The sequence below is a fragment of the Heterocephalus glaber genome, unplaced genomic scaffold, assembly GCF_053883595.1.
Source record: "Heterocephalus glaber isolate CG9 unplaced genomic scaffold, H.glaber_assembly_v1.0 deba00001146, whole genome shotgun sequence".
Classification (NCBI taxonomy): domain Eukaryota; kingdom Metazoa; phylum Chordata; class Mammalia; order Rodentia; family Bathyergidae; genus Heterocephalus; species Heterocephalus glaber.
In genome coordinates, this window is record NW_028258203.1 from 114322 (window position 1) to 132793 (window position 18472).

The 18472-nt window shown below is 38.7% G+C and overlaps 1 long non-coding RNA gene across 1 annotated transcript; it reads right to left on the minus strand.

Moving 5' to 3' along the window:
* Positions 1–9073: 9073 nt before the first annotated feature.
* On the minus strand, positions 9074–17879 carry LOC101699380 (uncharacterized). The gene is made up of 3 exons (XR_206451.3): positions 9883–17879; positions 9655–9730; positions 9074–9545 (listed from the first exon to the last, which is right to left on the minus strand). It is a non-coding gene; the product is annotated as an uncharacterized LOC101699380 (long non-coding RNA).
* Between the last annotated feature and the right edge of the window lie 593 nt (positions 17880–18472).

An 18472-nucleotide genomic window follows, 5' to 3' on the forward strand; every position in this document is an offset into this window, starting at 1 on the left:
AAGTTTTTGAACTTCATTTTCACTTTAGGAAAATTCATGGAATGACCCTCCACATATTTCTGGTTTCTCATTCTTCAGTCCTACAGATTACTTGGGTACCACGTTGCTACATATCATTAGTGCAAACTTGAAAAATTTAGAAGTTATTCAATGAAATATTTTTAGAAGAGAAGACACTCTGCTATAACTTTCTAATGTCAGAGGACACCATGCAGTTTGATGATGTGAGTTCTATTTTTGAAAGTGGTCTATTTTCAAAGAATTAAAATTTACAAAACCATTTTAGGAACTATTTGATTGTGAAATGTTTCTATAAGCTATTTTAATAAATGTCCTAGGCATTCATTCATAATAGAACAAAAGCATTCAGCATTTATTTAATGGGCCCCTTCTTTAAAAAGAGATAGAAAATAGCATAATGCCACCCATTTCACAAATGATGTTTACATTTTCTCAACTTGCTCAGCTCACTCTTTCCTTAACCCAGTGAAACACAGCTTGATTCCTATTCATGGACCCTGGTGAGTTAGTACATCCAGGGGCTACCTAAATCTAAATATCTATGGGATGGCTGTATCCAGAAACTGTGCTAGGGTCTAACACACAAAATAACAAACCATAGTTCTGCCAGCAAGGCCTTGAGAAAAAAATGCAGAAAAGTAAGTAAGTAAACAAAATGCAGCAGCTTAGGTGTGAGACCTGCTTTACATTGTAGGCTGCTGTGTTCTGAGGGAGGATCACCAAATGAGAGTCAAAAGAAGATGGTATCCTTGTCATAGCACTGTTTCCAGAACCACAATGGTGGCTGAAGAGCACTGTACATCTTCTGAGAGCTGGTGTAGTCTGCAGTTGGGATTGTACATGTCCTCCAAAGTCCATGTGCCAAATGCATTGTCCCCAGCTGTTAGGAGGAGCTGGAACCTTAGGACCTGGACCTCATGAGTGGTCTCCAGGTCATTGAGGGTGCTCTGGAAGGGGCCTGGAAGTGCTGGTCCCTTCTCTTTCACTTCCCCAGCAGCAGGTGAGGTGTTTTCTCCTAGACCCTGTGATCCTGTCATGAAGTGCTAGCCTTGCCCAAAGTTTTGGGGCCAAACAATTATGGAAGGAAACCTCTAAAACTGAGAACCCAAATAAACCTTTTAAATCATCTCAGCTTTTTGTTACAGTGACTGAAAAGTGCCTATGAAGGTAGAAATTCTGGAGAGGACTCAGACAAAACTTGTGTTCAGTCACAGCATCTTACTACACTCTAGGGTGGAGTGAGCATTTATTTACTCAGCATTCAGGGCAACCCACAGAGACAAACCAGTGTAGTCAGTGACATCCAAGTGTTCTGTGGGACCAAAATGACTCCATTTTGGAGCCGTCTCCTTTGTTCTCTCAAATTTGTGCTTAAACTAGGAATTCACCACTTGAAATTCCTGAGTTTATTACCCAACCACCTGTGTACCCGGGGAAAGAGCATTCCAGACACACTATCTATAAGATAAGCAGTTAATGAGCTAACTATCCACACAAGATAGATGCGGCCATTAGTCAGTGGGTCTGCTAACGATCAGTATGTGACAATTGGCCGTTAATCTTTGCCCCTTTCTCCCTTACAAAAACCAATACGTAATCCCCTTCAACCCCCAAAGCCTAGCCAACCAAAACCCTACACTTCATATGTATTAAGTATTAACCAATCACCTGGCTACTAATAACCAAAGCTTGTTATATTCTCAATAAAAACCCTGCTAGTTTGGGACTCAGGGCTCTCAATCTCAATCCGCTGTGTTGGTGACAATTGAGAGTCCCTGCTTAAGCTTAAATAAATGACCCTCGTGTGCTTACATCGGAAACGGCCTCCTGGTGGTCTTTGGGACTTCACAATCTGGGCACAACAGTTCATTTTCAAAAAGACTAGATTTGAGAAAAATGAGGCTTTGACTAAAGATAAAACAAGCCAACTTTTCCTCCCAAATTCTTGTCACTAGTCATATTAACTCTCATAAATGCTTTGGCTGATGAAGCTAGAATTGTTTTTCAGTTGCAAATCAGTAACTACCCAGCATGAACCACAGTACAGTAGTTGCTACTTTTGTCCCAGTAGTTGGGGTTGGGCTGCATCGACTCGGAAGTGTGGAACTCTGGAGAGAGGACTTGTTCCCTAGGACTGGGCTGGGGTGACAAGCATAGACAGAACTGTGCATTTAGGTCAGTACATGTCATTGTATGTACATTAACTTCAATTCTAGAGTAACTATTCTCCTGTGTGAAGACACCCACAGAACTGTTCAAATGAGTTAACCAAAAGGTGAGTGTTTTATTATTACAATCACTATCATAGAAATGAGAAATGTAATAAGATCATATGATGGGTTAATAACAGCCTTCCTGAAAAACACATGGAATTCACTGAGGTCTCCTGTGACTTACTCTATGTTTTTGGTGTGAGATTTTCCCCCAGAGATTGTAAGATTTTTTTACATAGCTGTAATGAATCCAAATCCTAATAAGAACTGAGTGGTATGAAATGTCTAACTAAGATTGTTTTTAAACATTTTAAGTGTAAAATCTAAGGAAGCATTTTTTTAAAAAAGTGTTGCTAGCTATTCTTTAAATTGATAAATTGGAATGATTCTGTACAAACCACCAGATTTGTGTTCCAAGTTGACATTTGGTGCTCAGGAACACACATATCTGTGCAAGTATCGATTGTGTCTGGGGGTGCCCAGCTCACCATGGTCCTCACTCTGGGAGTGCCAGACTCTGGGGGTGAGGGGCTGGCACTGGGATGATCCTGCCACTCAGGTGGGGCCCAGCAGAGCCCAGCCACCTGGTGCTCACCGTGGAAGGGACACTGCAGAGACCCTCCTGAGTGGGATGTGAGTGATCACCATCAGTTTGCTGGCCATAACAGCCGTGGTGACCCTGAGGCTTGGAACTATTGGCTCCTGGGAGATTTGAGAAACAAATGTCCATGTTTCCATTTGAATGTGTACAGCTGTTCCTAGAGTTTCTCTAAGAGAGGAAGGTGGTGGCTTATCAGTAATGATGCCAAGAGGAGTGCTCCTGTCCTCTGGGAAGAAGGTCCTCACTTGGTGACTTTGGTCTCTGCCTCCTAAGTCCCAATGAAAGCCCAGTGCAGTCCTTCTTTGTGCTCAGTGTGCATTGGGGGTTTCTCCTTACCACCCATGACAGGAACGGGTGACCACCAGTTATGCGGTGTCATCAGCACGGCTGACCCTGTCTCTGGACCCCAGTCCAGATGTCAGCCCAAACCCCCTCTCCACCAGCAGTGGCTGCTCTGGGCTACTCCTGACCCATCCCTACCATTCACTCTCCATTCACATGATTTATGAGGTAGAGGCATAGTGATTTATTTTCCTCCTCAGCATTCATTAATAGTAATGAGTGCCTTACATATTTATGTATGTATTTATTTATTACATTATTGTGTTAGGATTATAAATGATCCAAATCTATCCTAGTTTGGTATCAAGGCACTAAAGATCATGAATATCTCATAATTTCAAATTTCTTTCAATAAAGAGAAAGTAATAGTCTTCAAGTATGTTTTGTCAATATAAAGAAATAGAGAAAGGAAGTAATATATTTCCTCATTTTACTTTCATGCAGCCATTTTCAATAGGTTTTATTAGATTTATTATAAAATATGTTAATTATACTTTATAAAAACATGATGAATATGAAGGTAATATTGAGAATACAGACTGTGTAAAGAAGAAAATAAATCTCACACAACCCTTTTTTCATCTTACTCAATCCCACATGGAGGTGACCCAGCCATTTCCACCCAGACTCAAACACAGCCAGACACACCAATGGGCCTACTATGTCTCACATTCCTTACTTTGCATTTTATATCCAATACTGGCAATATTTCCATGTACATATAAAGTGTTAGCCTAAAAATAAACCCAATGGCCTGGGGTGGTAGTGGGGTGGGAGTTGGAGTCCTGTGTGGGATGGCTCCGTGGTGGTGAATCATCTGGTTTTGTTGCAGCTATGTCCCCAGGGTATTTCAGGGGCCTAAATCTGGCTCTTTGTCCTTCCTCTCCTTCCTCCAGGGCCAGAGGAACCCTGAGAGCCTCAGCCTCTTTTGACCTTCACCTTCCATAGCAGTACAAGGTTCCTCTTGTTAACAAGAAACTATCCTGATCCTTTTCAAATGGTGAAGATGACTTTATTGAAGAATACTGAATATGGGTCCAGACAATCACCATAGAGTAGAAAGATTGAGCTCAACTCTGAGTACAGCAAAGACAAGGGAATTTATGGCCAAGGAGCAGAACCGGGGGTCAGTGATGGAGAATCACTAAGAGGAGACACCCATGGTAGCATGACCAAATATCAAGGGAGGGGAATGACTTAGTAGCCACCCTAAAGACCCAGCTCCTTCTGCTGGCAGAATGACCAGTGGCTTTGAAGGGGTGGCCTGAGTCTAGGCTGAGTGAAGACTTCTAAGGGCTTTAAGCATTTCTGCCTTCCTGACCCGTTCTCAAAAATAATATTAAAAAACTGCATTTCATTACTGTATTTATGAAAAGAATGTCTGGACTATAATTATTTTTTCTTCTGATTTTAACATGAATTTTTCCTAACAGTATCATTTTCCAAAGTCCATGTTCTTTACTTTGTCTGATGGATAAGGTGTCCCAACTCACAGAAAGTGTCATCAAGGCTGAGAACACACGACCTTGCCTCAAGTGTACCCCTCATTGACCACCACTGAGTAAGGCCCATGTTAATACAGACAGCATGACTAGGGGCCACAGGACCACTCCCCTCCACCCACCTGAACCTGGGCATCTCCTCAGGGCCAACCCCAACCCTGGCCTCAGACATACAACAAGGTGGATGAGATAAGGGAAACAAAGACTCCCAAACACTGGCTGGGAAATTCCAAAAATTCCAAACCCACAAGCATGTGGACTAGGCCTCCCTGTGTGACCCACAGTAACCTTCCTTCTCCTGGAGCTCTCTGAAGGTTCATGCATATGGACTGCATCTCACACACCCACTTATCACACTGAGTCCTGGGAAAGGACACGCACAATAGGTGCAGCTAACATGACTCGGATCCTGCCCAGGAAGACCCCAGTGGGAGGGGCCTTAAAGTAGGCAGAACACTTAAATCCCTGCACCCTCTGCCCTGCACACTCATGCCATTTTCCTTCTGCCAGAGCTATCCAGTGCACCAAGCACACCAGCACTTCAGCAGACTTTGCAGAGGTCTCCTTGCTGTCAGGTGCTGGGATGACCAACTCTTTACCACAGACGGGAACATTCAGGAACATTTAAGCTTCTCCCAAATTTTTACTGATCTGTGTCACTGAATGAAAAGATATCGGCTTCCTACATTTTCCTCATTATTGAAATTAATTTCTTCAAGATGTATTTATTTAATAAAATTATGTTTTAGAAGTGCTGGTTTCAGGGGCTTGTTATGTTACACTTACCAGAAAATAAGAAATTTGTTCATCATAGTATCAATATTAATTTTAATTTTTCTTTAAAATTTGACAGATAATGGATGTATTCTTTTTGTATTAATTTGATTTTCTTTCATTTCTACTGGCTCACATTTATGTTGCATCTTTGTTACACAAGTGAATTAATTCTTTGTAAATTTTCTTTCTTTTTCCCCTTTGGTTTTTATGACAGGGTCTCACTATTCAACTCAAAAACTTAGAAATAGTAAGTGACACTGTCTTATTTATTTTCATCATTACTTTCTTTTAGCTACTTGATTGAAATTAATTTTATGAGAAAAGAAAGTTATACATTTTCCATTATACCTCTATTTACTAAGAGAGCATAGATTTTAATTACTCCAAAATCTTTTTAAAGACTGAATAAAAATGTGCAAATATGCAAAAAATGCTTACTTATGAACTGTGAAAATGTGTTTCTTTTCATTTTTATATTTGTTTTCTCCTAAGACTTTATATTATAAAATTACTGCTTTCAGGTCTGAGGATTTAGCTCAGTGGTTCTGCCATTTGCCTTGCAAGTATAAGGTCCCAAGTTTGATCCCCAGTACCAAAAAATATATATTTTGCTTTCATGGTCAAAAAATTAATTTTACATAAAATGATGCATAGAATTTCTTTTAACTCCCAGGTAAGCATGAGAGGCCCATGGCTAAAATGAGTGGGGTCTGAGCCTCCCGTTTTCTGTGGCAGCCATCAATATGTGGTAAGCCCTTTACTACAGCTACTTATGACATAAGAAAAATATAACTCCTGACCTACTAGATGCCAAATATGCCGAGCTCTTGGTCTCCACAGCATGGAGGAATGATGTCATGAAGTAGAGGAGGAAGTTAGAAGAGTTTTATTGGGAATAAGGAGAAGAATAGCTCCTGAATTTCCTGGAGGGGTCCCAAGTGGGTTGCTACTGAGGCCTTGTCAGGCATAATTTATATATCAAAGTCACAACAATGGGTGTGAAGTGGGTCCAACCTATAGGATTACAAGTATAGGCAGTCACTTAGCTAATGTTGATCCAATAGGAAAATGAGTCCCTTAGCAAGGGGACATGGAAAGAACAAAGCCATTCTGGGGATTGAGGGGAGCATGTGTCCAGATGCTCTGGTCACTCACCTATGCATCTGATGCCTGTGTGGACTTACTGAGCCAGGCAGTGCTAATTACAACATAATCTCAAGTTGCTGTTTATTTCTGGGAAGGTTTGCAGGCCTCCCTATTGTTTCTCTATCCTGAGGCCTGGTTCTCTTCAGATTCCCCCCCAGACACAATTCTGATGTCCTTATCTTTTCATGCTAACTTCCTTGGGAGCCCAGTCTCTCTGACAGTATATTAATTTCTATCTAACTTGGTTATCTATAATACTTACAATTACAGCCCTATCAAGGCACTCCACTCTTTTGAAACTCACTGAATTTAGTATTCATTTTCATGCAGAAATCTTGTTCCTGTAATCATCATTTGTCTGGTATTCAATCTGCAAGCTAGAACTTGCCAGTGTCAATAGCCTTGAGACTCCCTATCCTTTCCAGGCATAACAATGTGTTTGGTAGTGGTTATTTTGGTACTGATTGTGCTTCCTGGAACCAATTAATGAGGAATACCTTGCAAGGTACTATTGCAGTCTTAAGAATTCCCTACTCTAGGCTGGATATGATGGTGCACACACATAATCCCAACTGCAGCAGGAAGATCACAAGTTCAAGGCCAGTCTGGGAAATTTAGCAAGATTATATCTCAAAATCACATTAAAAGGGCTAGGTGTGTAGCTTAGTAATGGAGTGTTTGCCTTGCATACCCAAGATCACAGATACAGTCGGTAGCCCCACAAAACCAAAGCAACACAAACACAACGACACATCCTAGGTCACCACATCATTCCTTTCAGTCTTTCCCTAGGGATTATAAATTGGGGATAACAGGAGTGAGAGGTATCAGAAGTTCAATGTTATAGAGAAACAGGCTTTGTGAGACCAAAGAGACTCCATTTTGCTAAAATGCACCACTCCCCTAGTCTCTCACAAAGTAATGGTTAAAATGTGCATGCTCTGGGACAAAAGACACAATCTTTACCGAAGCAAAGTTCCTAAGTTAATTACTCAACCATCTGTTTGCCTAGGAAAAGAACGTTCTGGGCCCCCTATCCATAGAACAATCTGTAGATGTGCTGACTGGCAGTACGTAATGGTTGTGACTAATAGTCAGTGTGTCTGCTGACCATCAGTACGTGACAGTCGACCACCAACCTTTGTCCCCCATTTCCCTCCTAAAACCTACATGTAACCACCCCTCAACCCCTGATGAACCTAGCCAATCAGAAATGTACACTTCATGCTTGCTAAATGTTAACCAATCATGTAACTGCTAAGTGAAAAATCTCCAAACCTTGCTGTAATCTCTATAAAAACCCCTGGTGTTTTAGAGTCGGGGCTCTCAATTCTGATCCGCTGTGTTGGTGATGGTTGGGAGCCCCTGCTCGAGCTTGAATAAATGACCCTCATGTGTTTGCATTGGAATCGGCTCCTTGGTGGTCTTTGGGGACTTTGCGATCTGGGCACAACAGCTTCATCTCACTCTCCAACCCCTAGGCAGTGTGGGAGATGGAGCTCTTTGAGAATCACTGGGAGAGATGAGGTACTTGTGAAAGGATAAGTAAATATCTCATTTCCCAACTCAAAACCTGAACATCATGTGAAACCCTAAGGCTGTCTCCTCAGTAACACAAAATGTAGGGAAAACATATCTCTGCTGGAATGTGTTCTAGTAAATATTTCAGATTTCAGTTATTTTAATAGATGTACTGAGGTGTCTCATTGTCATACTTTGCAATTTCCACGTGGTCATTTTGTTAAGCAAATAGTTAGACATCAGCAGATCTGAGAGGCAAAAAGGGAGTCCAAAATAGCATGCATGGCCAGTTATAGCTAAGTAAAGAAAGACCTTAATGTATAATATATTAATGTGCACCCTAATCTCCTACCTCAAAAAGATTAAGGAAAGAGTCAGGACCTAGCTTCATGCTGACAATCTATTTAAATGCTTATTTGACATTGTATGTCTTCATTACTCAAGAATTTATTCAGATTGCTCACTTTAAAAAAGATCATATGGGTTTTTTGCATTCATTTTTTGTTTTTCACTGTTGAGTTTTTAAAGTTTCTTTATATTTTCGATACCAGTATTTGTCAGATAACGTGTTTTACAGTATTTTCTTGCAATATATCACTGGTATTTTCATTTTCTTAATGACAGTGCTAATGTTGCATGGCATTTTCTGAGTTTCCCACATCTATGGCTTTGTATTTATTACTAATTTCAAGAAATTTTCAGTTTATTTCTTCAAATGTTTCTTCTATTCTTTTCTTTCTTCTCATTCTAGTATTCTCCATTAACTGCATTTATACCATCTATGAGTACCTCAAGATTTTTATATATTCTGATCCTTTTTGTTTTTTAATTCTTCTTTCTCTTTGCATTTCTGTTTAAGAAGTTTCTGTTGACATTTCTTCAAGCTCTTGACATTTCAGTCACATCCAATCTATTGATGAGCATAAAAGGCATTTTATTCTCTTGTAATTTTTAAATTTCTACCATTTCCTTAGTTTTCATCTCTCTATTTACATAATGTATCTGTTCTTGTATATTGTCTACTTTCTCCATTATTCCTTAGCATATTAACCATAGTATTACCAGCCACTTAGGTTTATTCACTCACCACTGACCAAATCAAAGGAGGCCATATATTTTGATAAAAAGGAGAAATTTATTTTGAATCACCATCTCTCTGTATACAGATGTGTCTTTTAAAGAAAGGAACAGAGGTGAGGGGAGCACAGAGAGATAACAGCAGAACTTCACACTTGCTTTATCACTTTCAGTCATCTTTAGCTCATCCTCCTCTTTCTTGTGAAAAGGAAAATGGGCCCGGCCTCAGGGAGGGAGGGGGGGCAGCTGGTGGCATCTGCATATCCATCACTTCATCTGAGACCAGGAGGAAGAAGATATCCACTAGGTGCACAGCAAGAGGAAGTTTGAAGAAGTTGCTTATCTCTGAAAGAAAAAACCTAACCTTTAAAGTTCCATTTTGGAGTGCTGCTTACAATTCCCCCCTTGCTTTATTCCAGCTCTCAATCTGGAGGGCCTTGAGGTGCCACATCACCTGTCTGGCTGTCTCATGTTGGATTGGCATGCACAGGTGGCAGGAGCATAAACAAGGGAAAGCCAGATGCTGGAGCCTGAAAAAGTATCATGGAAAAATTGTGAGGTTAAATATAAAAGAAAGCCAAAGTCAAGAAATGTTTAATCACTACACCTGCTAGAAGATCCTTTTGCTTTTCAGCAATCATGCACAAGAACCCTATTTCATAACTTTTACCACTCTACTTACTTTGGTAGAGTTGACACAAAAGTTGCTCTTTCATGCTCACAACTTTCCCCCATATTGTGATGAATTTTCTTCACTTCTAAAAGCATTGACAACTAATCATCTACAGCTTTGTCCCTTGGTGCCAGGGTAGCTTTCCCCAGTGATGGTCATTCCAAACATGGTCTAGATTGGAGGGGACAGGACAGAGAATTGGTCTCAGTGTCTTGCCAAATTTGAGATTTAGAAAGAATGGCTCTGAAATTTTAGTTACTTTGTAAGACCGGGGGCCTTACCAAACACTCCAAGGAGCTGACTGTAGTGCAGCACCCCAGGGATCCCAGCGGTGCCTCCAGAATGTAAGACCAAGAGCCTTACCAAATGCTCTGAGGAGCTGACTGCAGTGAAGAACACCCAGGAAGGAACACACCAGACAAGTTGGAAAGTAAAACAGACCTTTATTAGTCTGGCCAGATGACACTCCCAAAGCAAAACAGCTTAGAGAGGCAGCTGGCTCAGAGTCTGAGGCTGTTTTTATAGGGGGTTGAGGGGGAAGTTAACATATAGAATTAAAGAAAAAGGGACAAAGGTTAGTGGTCGACTGTCATGTATTGATGGTCAGCAGACATTTGCAGCTTGTTCTAAAAATTGTGGTGTCCGGAACATCAGTTCTGGGCAAACAAGGAGTTGAGTAGTTTTCTTTGGGACTTTAGGTCTGTTACAGATTTTTATCTAGTGTCCCCAAACTAACAAGCATCTTTATCCATTAACTCACATTTAATCACAATGGGGCTGGAGAAAAGGAACAGAGGTTATGCAGTCCCACAACGTTTTCACTGCTGAGACAAAATACTCAACACTCAAAGTTAAAGGAGGAAATTAGCCTCTCTGTGGGTCAGCCAAGCAGCATGAAACTCCTCAGCTGCATCCCAGTTCCTGGCCACACTACAGTGAGTTCACAGGAGTGGCTTGTAGCCCCGCCTCCATACAGTGCTCCTCTCCATGGGGCAGCCAAGCAGCATGAAGCTCCTTGACTTTGTCCCAGTTCCTTGCCATGCCATGGTGAGGTCCCAGGAGCAGCTTGGAGCCCTGCCTCCATCCAGCAATCTGCTTACCCTTGTGGGCACCTGCAAGCCCCAGTTCCACACTCTGCCCCTGCCTTCCAGGTATTCTGCTACCTGGTCCCACACTACAGAGGCACAGGGGATTATACTTCACATAGTTAAATGTGATAGATTAATAACTACCACAGATTGTCATTTTCAAAGCTGCACTTGATGCTATGGCATTGCTGATTGTATCATTTGGCCTAATATGTTGTGATTGATCTAATCAGTTTTTGTCCTGGTATAAGGAAAATAAAATAGCCTCAGAGTCATTAGAGCCTCAAAACCTAAACACAAGCCATATCTGGAAGAAACCTCTGAAAAGTAATCAATCCACAAGTGTTTTAAACACAAGCAACAAAGATACCTGCATTAAGCAATTTTGAAATATCAACCCAGGAATTAAACCAAGGACAGTACCAAAAACGAAAATGAGAAGACATTTAAGCAAGGCACAAATGCAGGCTTCCACACCACGAAAAGGAAATTCTGGGGGAAATGAGGTGGAAAAGTCTGATAATCAACCACCTGGATACCCTGAACTGATAGCACAGGAAGTAACAAAGAAGATACATGAGGCACTAGAAAAATTCAAAGCAGAAATAATCTCCCAGATAAATACAAAGATGGTGAGTAGAGTGAAAGACATGATTAGAGGCTCTAGAATAGAAATAGATAAGAAAATAGATGAGATCAGAAACATGTTGGAAGCCATGAATGCCCAGCATAAGAAATAAATGGAAAACACGATCACCCAACATAAGAAAGAAATAGAATCCATGAAACAGATTCAAACAGATATTCAGGAGATTAAAAACTCCATTGAAAGCATGCAGAGCAGACTAAGAGAATCTGAAGACAGAATATCAGACATAGAAGACAGGATTGCAGTTAAGGATCATGAAAACAGAGATTTCTTAAGATAGTAAGGGACCATGAGAAATCAATCCAACAGCTGCTACATGATGCAAAGAAGAATAACATAAGACTGATAGGAATCCACAAAAAAGCAGGAGAAAGTACAATAGACATAAAATATTCACAGAAGTAATAGTAGAAAACTTCCCAGACAGAGGTAGAGAATTGGACACACAGATAAATGAGGCATATAGAACTCCACCCAGCCATGATAAAAAAAATATACACCTAGACATATAATAGTCAAGATCCCAGAAACCCAACAGAAGAACAAAATTCCACAGGCAGTTAGAGAAAAGAAACAAATCACCTACAAAGGAAAGCCCATCAGAATCACAGCAGACTTCTCAACACAAACCCTCAAATCAAGGAGAGCCTGGAGTGAAGTTTTTCAAGCCCTAAAAGAAAATAACTTTCAACCTAGACTGTTGTACCTGGCAAAATTATCTTTCATAATCGATGGGGAAATTAGATACTTCCATGACAAAGAACACCGGAGAAGTTTTGTGAACACCAAACCAGCACTCCAAACAATTCTAAGCAATATCCTACAAAAATACAATAAGGGTCACAACTCCATGAGGGCCAACAGAGAGAAGACACCATGCAAGGTAAGGTTCTAAAGGGAAAGGGGCAAAAATAAGAAATAAAAGAGCCAACAACAATAAAACATCATGGCAAGAATGAGTCAATATCTCTCAATTATAACTATCAATGTTAATGGCCTCATTTCACCAATCAAAAGAAATAGACTGACAGAATGGATTAAGAAGCAAAACCCAGCAATATGCTGTATACAAGAAACACACTTAACTCAAAAGAATATTCATAGACTGAAAGTAAAAGGATGGAAAACATTTCTCCATGTGACAGGAATCCAGAAAAAAGCAGGGGTAGCAATCTTATTTGCAGATAAAGTAGATTTCAAACCAAAACTAATTAAGAGAGACAAAGATGGTCACTACATTCTTGTGAAGAAAACAATCCCAGAGGAAGAAATGACAACCCTAAATATTCATGCACCAAATATGAATGCCCCCAACTATACAAAACAAATATTAATGGACATGAAAAACCAAATAAACAATAACATAATTGTAGTGGGGGACCTCAACACCCCTCTATCACAAATAGATAGATCATCTAGGAAAAACATTAGCAATGAAATTTTAGAACTGAACCAAGCTATTGAGCAAATGGACTTAATATATGTTTGTAGAGTGTTCCACCCCACAAAATCAGAATACACATTCTTTTCAACTGCACATGGGTTATTCTCCAAAATAGATCACATACTAGCTCATAGGGCAAATCTAAGTAAATGTAAAAGAATTGAAGTTATTCCCTGTATATTATCAGATGATAGTGCAATAAAATTGGTGATCAATAACATAAGAAACTGTAGAACACCCACAAACACGTGGAAATTGAATAACACCCTCCCAAACAACCAATGGGTGACAGAGGAAATTAAAGAAGAAATTTGACAGTTTCTACAAGTAAATGATAATGCCAGTACAACATACAGGAATCTGTGGGATGCAATGAAAGCAGTTCTATGCAGAAATTCATAGCAGTGAACACCCATATTAGGACAACAGAGAGAACTCAGTTAAATAACCTAATGCAGAACCTCAAGCTCCTAGAACAGAGCATAACAAAAGCAAAGCTTGTACAAGAAAGGAAATTATAAAGATCTGAGCAGAAATCAATGCAATGGAGACTAAGCAAATGATACAAAAAAATCAATGAATTGAAGAGCTGGTTTATTGAAAGAATAAATAAAATTGATAAACCTTTAGCCAACCTTATCAAAAAAAGGAAAGAAAAGGCTCAAAATCCGTGCAATTAAGAATGAAGCAGGTGAAGCCACAACAGATTCAGCAGAAATTCAGAGGACCATCAATACCTACTTTGAGAACATGTACTGTAATAAAATGGAGAACACAGAAGAAATGGACAGATTCCTAGATACATACGAATTGCCAAAATTAAATGAAGAAGATATAGAAATTCTAAACACCCCAATAATAATGAGTGAAATTGAAAATGTAATAAAAAATTTACCAACAAAGAAAAGCACAGGTCCTGATGGCTTCACTGCTGAATTCTACAAGATGTTTAAAGAGGAACTACCACCATTACTCTTTAAACTCATCAAGGAAATTGAAAGGGAAGCAAGGCTTCCAAATTCTTTCCTGGAAGCAAGTGTTACTTTGATTCTAAAGCCAGGGAAAGACCCAACCCAAAAAGAGAACTACAGACCAATCTCCCTTATGAACATAGATGCAAAAATCCTCAACAAGATACTTACAAACAGAATACAGAAGGTCATCAAGGAGATCATACACCCTGACCAAGTTGGATTTATCCCAGGGATGCAAGGATGGTTCACCATCCATAAATCAATAAATGTAATACACTGTATTAACAGAGTCAAGGACAAAAACCATATGATCATCTCAATAGATGCAGAAAAGACATTTGATAAAATCCAACACCCATTCATGATAAAAAATGCTACAGAAAAGTGGAACAGAAGGTCTTTATCTCAACCTGATTAAGGCTAACTATGAAAAACCAACAGCCAACATCATACTAAATGGTCAAAAACTGAAAACTTTCATGATAAAATCAGGAACAAGACAAGAATTCCCCCTATCACCACTCCTGTTCAATACTGTTCTGGAAACATTAGCCATAGCAATTAGACAAGAGAAAGAAATAAAAGGAATAAAGATAGGAAAGGAAGAAGTGAAACTGTCATTATTTGCTGATGATATGATGCTTTACATAGAAGACCCAAAAACTTGGTCAAAGCTATTCGAGACCTAATTGACAGATTCAGTAGAGTACCTGGATACAAGGTCAACATTCACAAAACAATAGCCTTCTTATACACAAATAGCAGACCCATTGAGAGAGAAATTCAGGAAATAATTCCTTTTACAATAGCATCTAAAAAAATGAAATATCTAGGAATCAACCTAACAAAGGAAGTAAGAGACCTCTACACTGAAAACTACAGCACCCTGAAAAAGGAGATTGAAGAGGATATAAGAAAATGGAAAGATATCCCTTGTTCCTGGGTAGGAAGAACCAATATAGTAAAAATGGCCATACTTCCAAAACTTCTATATAGATTTAATGTAATACCAATTGAAATTCCAGCAATATACTTCACAGAACTAGAGAAAACAATCCAAAAATTCATTTGGAAGCATAAGAAACCTGGAATAGTAAAAGCAATTCTAGGCAACAGAGACATGGCTGGGGGAATCACAATCCCCAACTTGAAACTATACTACAAAGCTACTGTGATAAAAACAGCATGGTACTGGCAAAGAAACAGACCTGAAGATCAGTGAAATAGAAGATTCAGAAACAACTCCATACATACTCAGCCACCTCATCTTTGACAAAGGAGCCAACCACCCTCATTGGAGGAAAGATAGCCTATTTAATAAATGGTGTTGGAAAAACTGGATTTCAACCTGCCAAAGATTAAAATTAGACCCATACCTATCACCATGCTTTAAACTAAGATTGAAGTGGATTAAAGAGCTAAATATCAAGACAGAAACAGTAAACTTTCTGGAAGATAAGTTAGGTAGAAATCTCAATGACACTGACATAGGAAAAGACTTTATGAACAAATCTTCAGTAGCACAGGAGCTATCACAAAGAATCAACAACTGGGATCTCACCTTATTAAAAAGCTTCTGCACTGCAAGAGAAACTACCAACAGAACTAAGAGACAACCTACAATATGGGAAGAAATTTTTAGCAGCTGTACCTCAGACAAAGGTCTACTATCTAGAATATATAAAGAATTGAAAAAATCAGACCCCCCAAATTCAAAGACCCAATTCAAAAATGGGCATCTGAAATGAACAGACATTTCTCAAACAAAGAAATAAAAACAGCAAATAAATACATGAAAAAATGTTCAACATCACTGTTCATTTGAGAGATGCAGATGAAAACAACGCTGAGATTCCTCCTCACCCCACAAAGAATGGCTGCTACCAAGAAGTCAAACAATAACAAATGCTGGCAGGGGTGTGGAGAGAAATGAGCCCTTCTCCCTTGTTGGTGGGAGTGCATACTGGTGAAACCAGTGTGGAAATCCGTATGGAGATACCTCAAAGAACTAGGACTAGAGGTCGCATTTGACCCAGCTATTCCCCTAGTGGGTATCTTCCCCAAAAGAATTAAAAGAATCATACCACTGCAATATATGTGCACCTATCTTTATAGCAGCACAGTTTGTAATAGCTAAAGTTTGGAAGCAGCCCAAGTGCCCATTAACTGGAAACTGTATAAAGAAGATGTGTTTTTTTTATAAAATGGAGTACTACTCAGCCACAAAGAATGAGAAACTAGAGTCATTTATAGCTAAATGGATGCATATTGAGGCCATATTTTTAAGTGAAATAAATAGGACTCACGTGGTAAATACCAAATAGTTTCTCTAGTGTGAGAAACTGAAAGTGTAAATAAGGATGAAAATGATTAAAACAAATAATTGATAATTTGAAATAGGAAAAGGTCCAAAGGGGTAGGGGTGGCTGGAGGGGAAGGGGAAAGGGAAGAAGGGAAAGGACAAACTATATGAAAAGAAAAAAAAATGGAAGCAAAGTCTATGTAAATAGGGAAGGGTGGAGGGGTGAAGGGCACATAGGTAATGGGGGAAAAAATAAGAACAAAGATACATCATGTTCAGGTATAAGCACTCAATGAGGAATGTATACCTAAAATGTACCAATTAATATATAAATTAAAAGAAATAAAGGAGGAAATTGTCAGGGTCACAGTTTGCAGAGGTTTCAATTCATAGTTGGCTGGCTCTGAGAAGGGCAGCTTGGCACACAGCAGAGGGCATCACCTAGGAGAAACAGTTCATGGCAGGCAGAGAGCAGCAAAGCAGCAAAGTAAGTAGCAAGCAACAACATGAGCCCTCTTTCTGTCCCTTACATTCTATACCTGCTATGTGCCCTTAGGGCAGGTAGGACTCACACATAGGGTACACCTTCCCATTATCCACATCCAGAACCAATCAGTGGACTAATTTAGTAATCATACACCCTTGATTTCAGCATCACACACTTAATCACAGCATCACACACTGTAGATCCAATCACCTCTGGAAAGCCCCAGCTATGACCACATGAGGCTCTGGGGGAATATCTAGACACAAGCCATAACAGACTGAGTTTATCTAGAGTCTGCAGTCAAACCTAACTTGTTTACTTTGTGGTCAGCATCCTAAAACAATAAAATTTAGACAAATACTTCCAGAGCTTTCAAGCAAACATAATCCAGCAAGAAAAAAAGCAAATCCAGACTGTACAATAGACTTGAACAAAGAAACAAAACAACTAATTTAATGAAAGAAAGCCAATATTTTTGTGAAGCAAGTGTAGTTGTGCTGGCAAGATATATCAAATACTTAATAGTCTCCTCTTGTAAACCAATGTGAATTATCATTTGGGGGAGAGCAAGCAATTTATTAATGCCGAGACTAAGAATTGTATTTTAGTTATACCTTTAGGATTTCTTAGATACACATATAGAGCTATAAATATTTTTAAATGTAGTATACAAGGATTAGTGTCTATTTTACTAAGAACGTATATTTTTTTGAGCAAGACTCCCTTATCTACCAAGAGAAATATGGATTTTGCCAATTACATGACTCTAAGCAATATACAAAGTAGCAATTTAAGCAATTAGGTAACTTTCACAGCATATTGACAATAATCATGACTGTCTGCGTTATATTAGGATAATTACATTTTTAAAAAATAAGGCAAATCATTATATAATAGTAGTTAGTATAACCAGAATTATAAAACAAAACTTCATACAAATATCTAAGTAAATGTGAACTTCCTAAGGTTTAATTATTTTAATCATTTAAAACTTAACAGAAAGTAGGGAATATAAGACATTATTTTGACAAGTGTAAAACATCGTTTCAAAATTTTGTTGGGAGTTTTATTAAGAATAGCCCAATATCCTAAATATTATTGTTTTAAATAAAGATTTGACATTGTCCTTGTATATTTTATTTTTAATTTTTAAAAATATACTTTTAGAACAGTCTCTAATTAGAATCACTTTATTTAAAAAATGTATGGTTAAGATATATGACCAATTTACAGCAAAAAACATAGCTTTTAGATCATTATAAAATTTATGCCACCCCACACATAGGTTACTAGTAGTTTTAAAACTCACTTTTATACCTACTTTTAAGATGTATCTTTTATTTCTTTTCTTAAGTGGCCAAATCAAGATTTCTAGTATAATGTTGAATAAGAAATATGACAAGTATATATGTATATTCACTTAGAAACAGAAACCAAAAATATATGAAGCAAAAACTGACAGAATTTAAGATGTACACAATGCAACAATAATTGAAGACATCAACCCACATTTTCAAAAATTGATAAAATAAATTGACAGATATCAACAAGGAAATAGAAAATATGAATGGCACCGTAAACCAAAAGGATCTAACAGATCTCTATAAAATATCCCACCAAACAATAGTAGAAGACATAGCATCTCCATGTTTTAA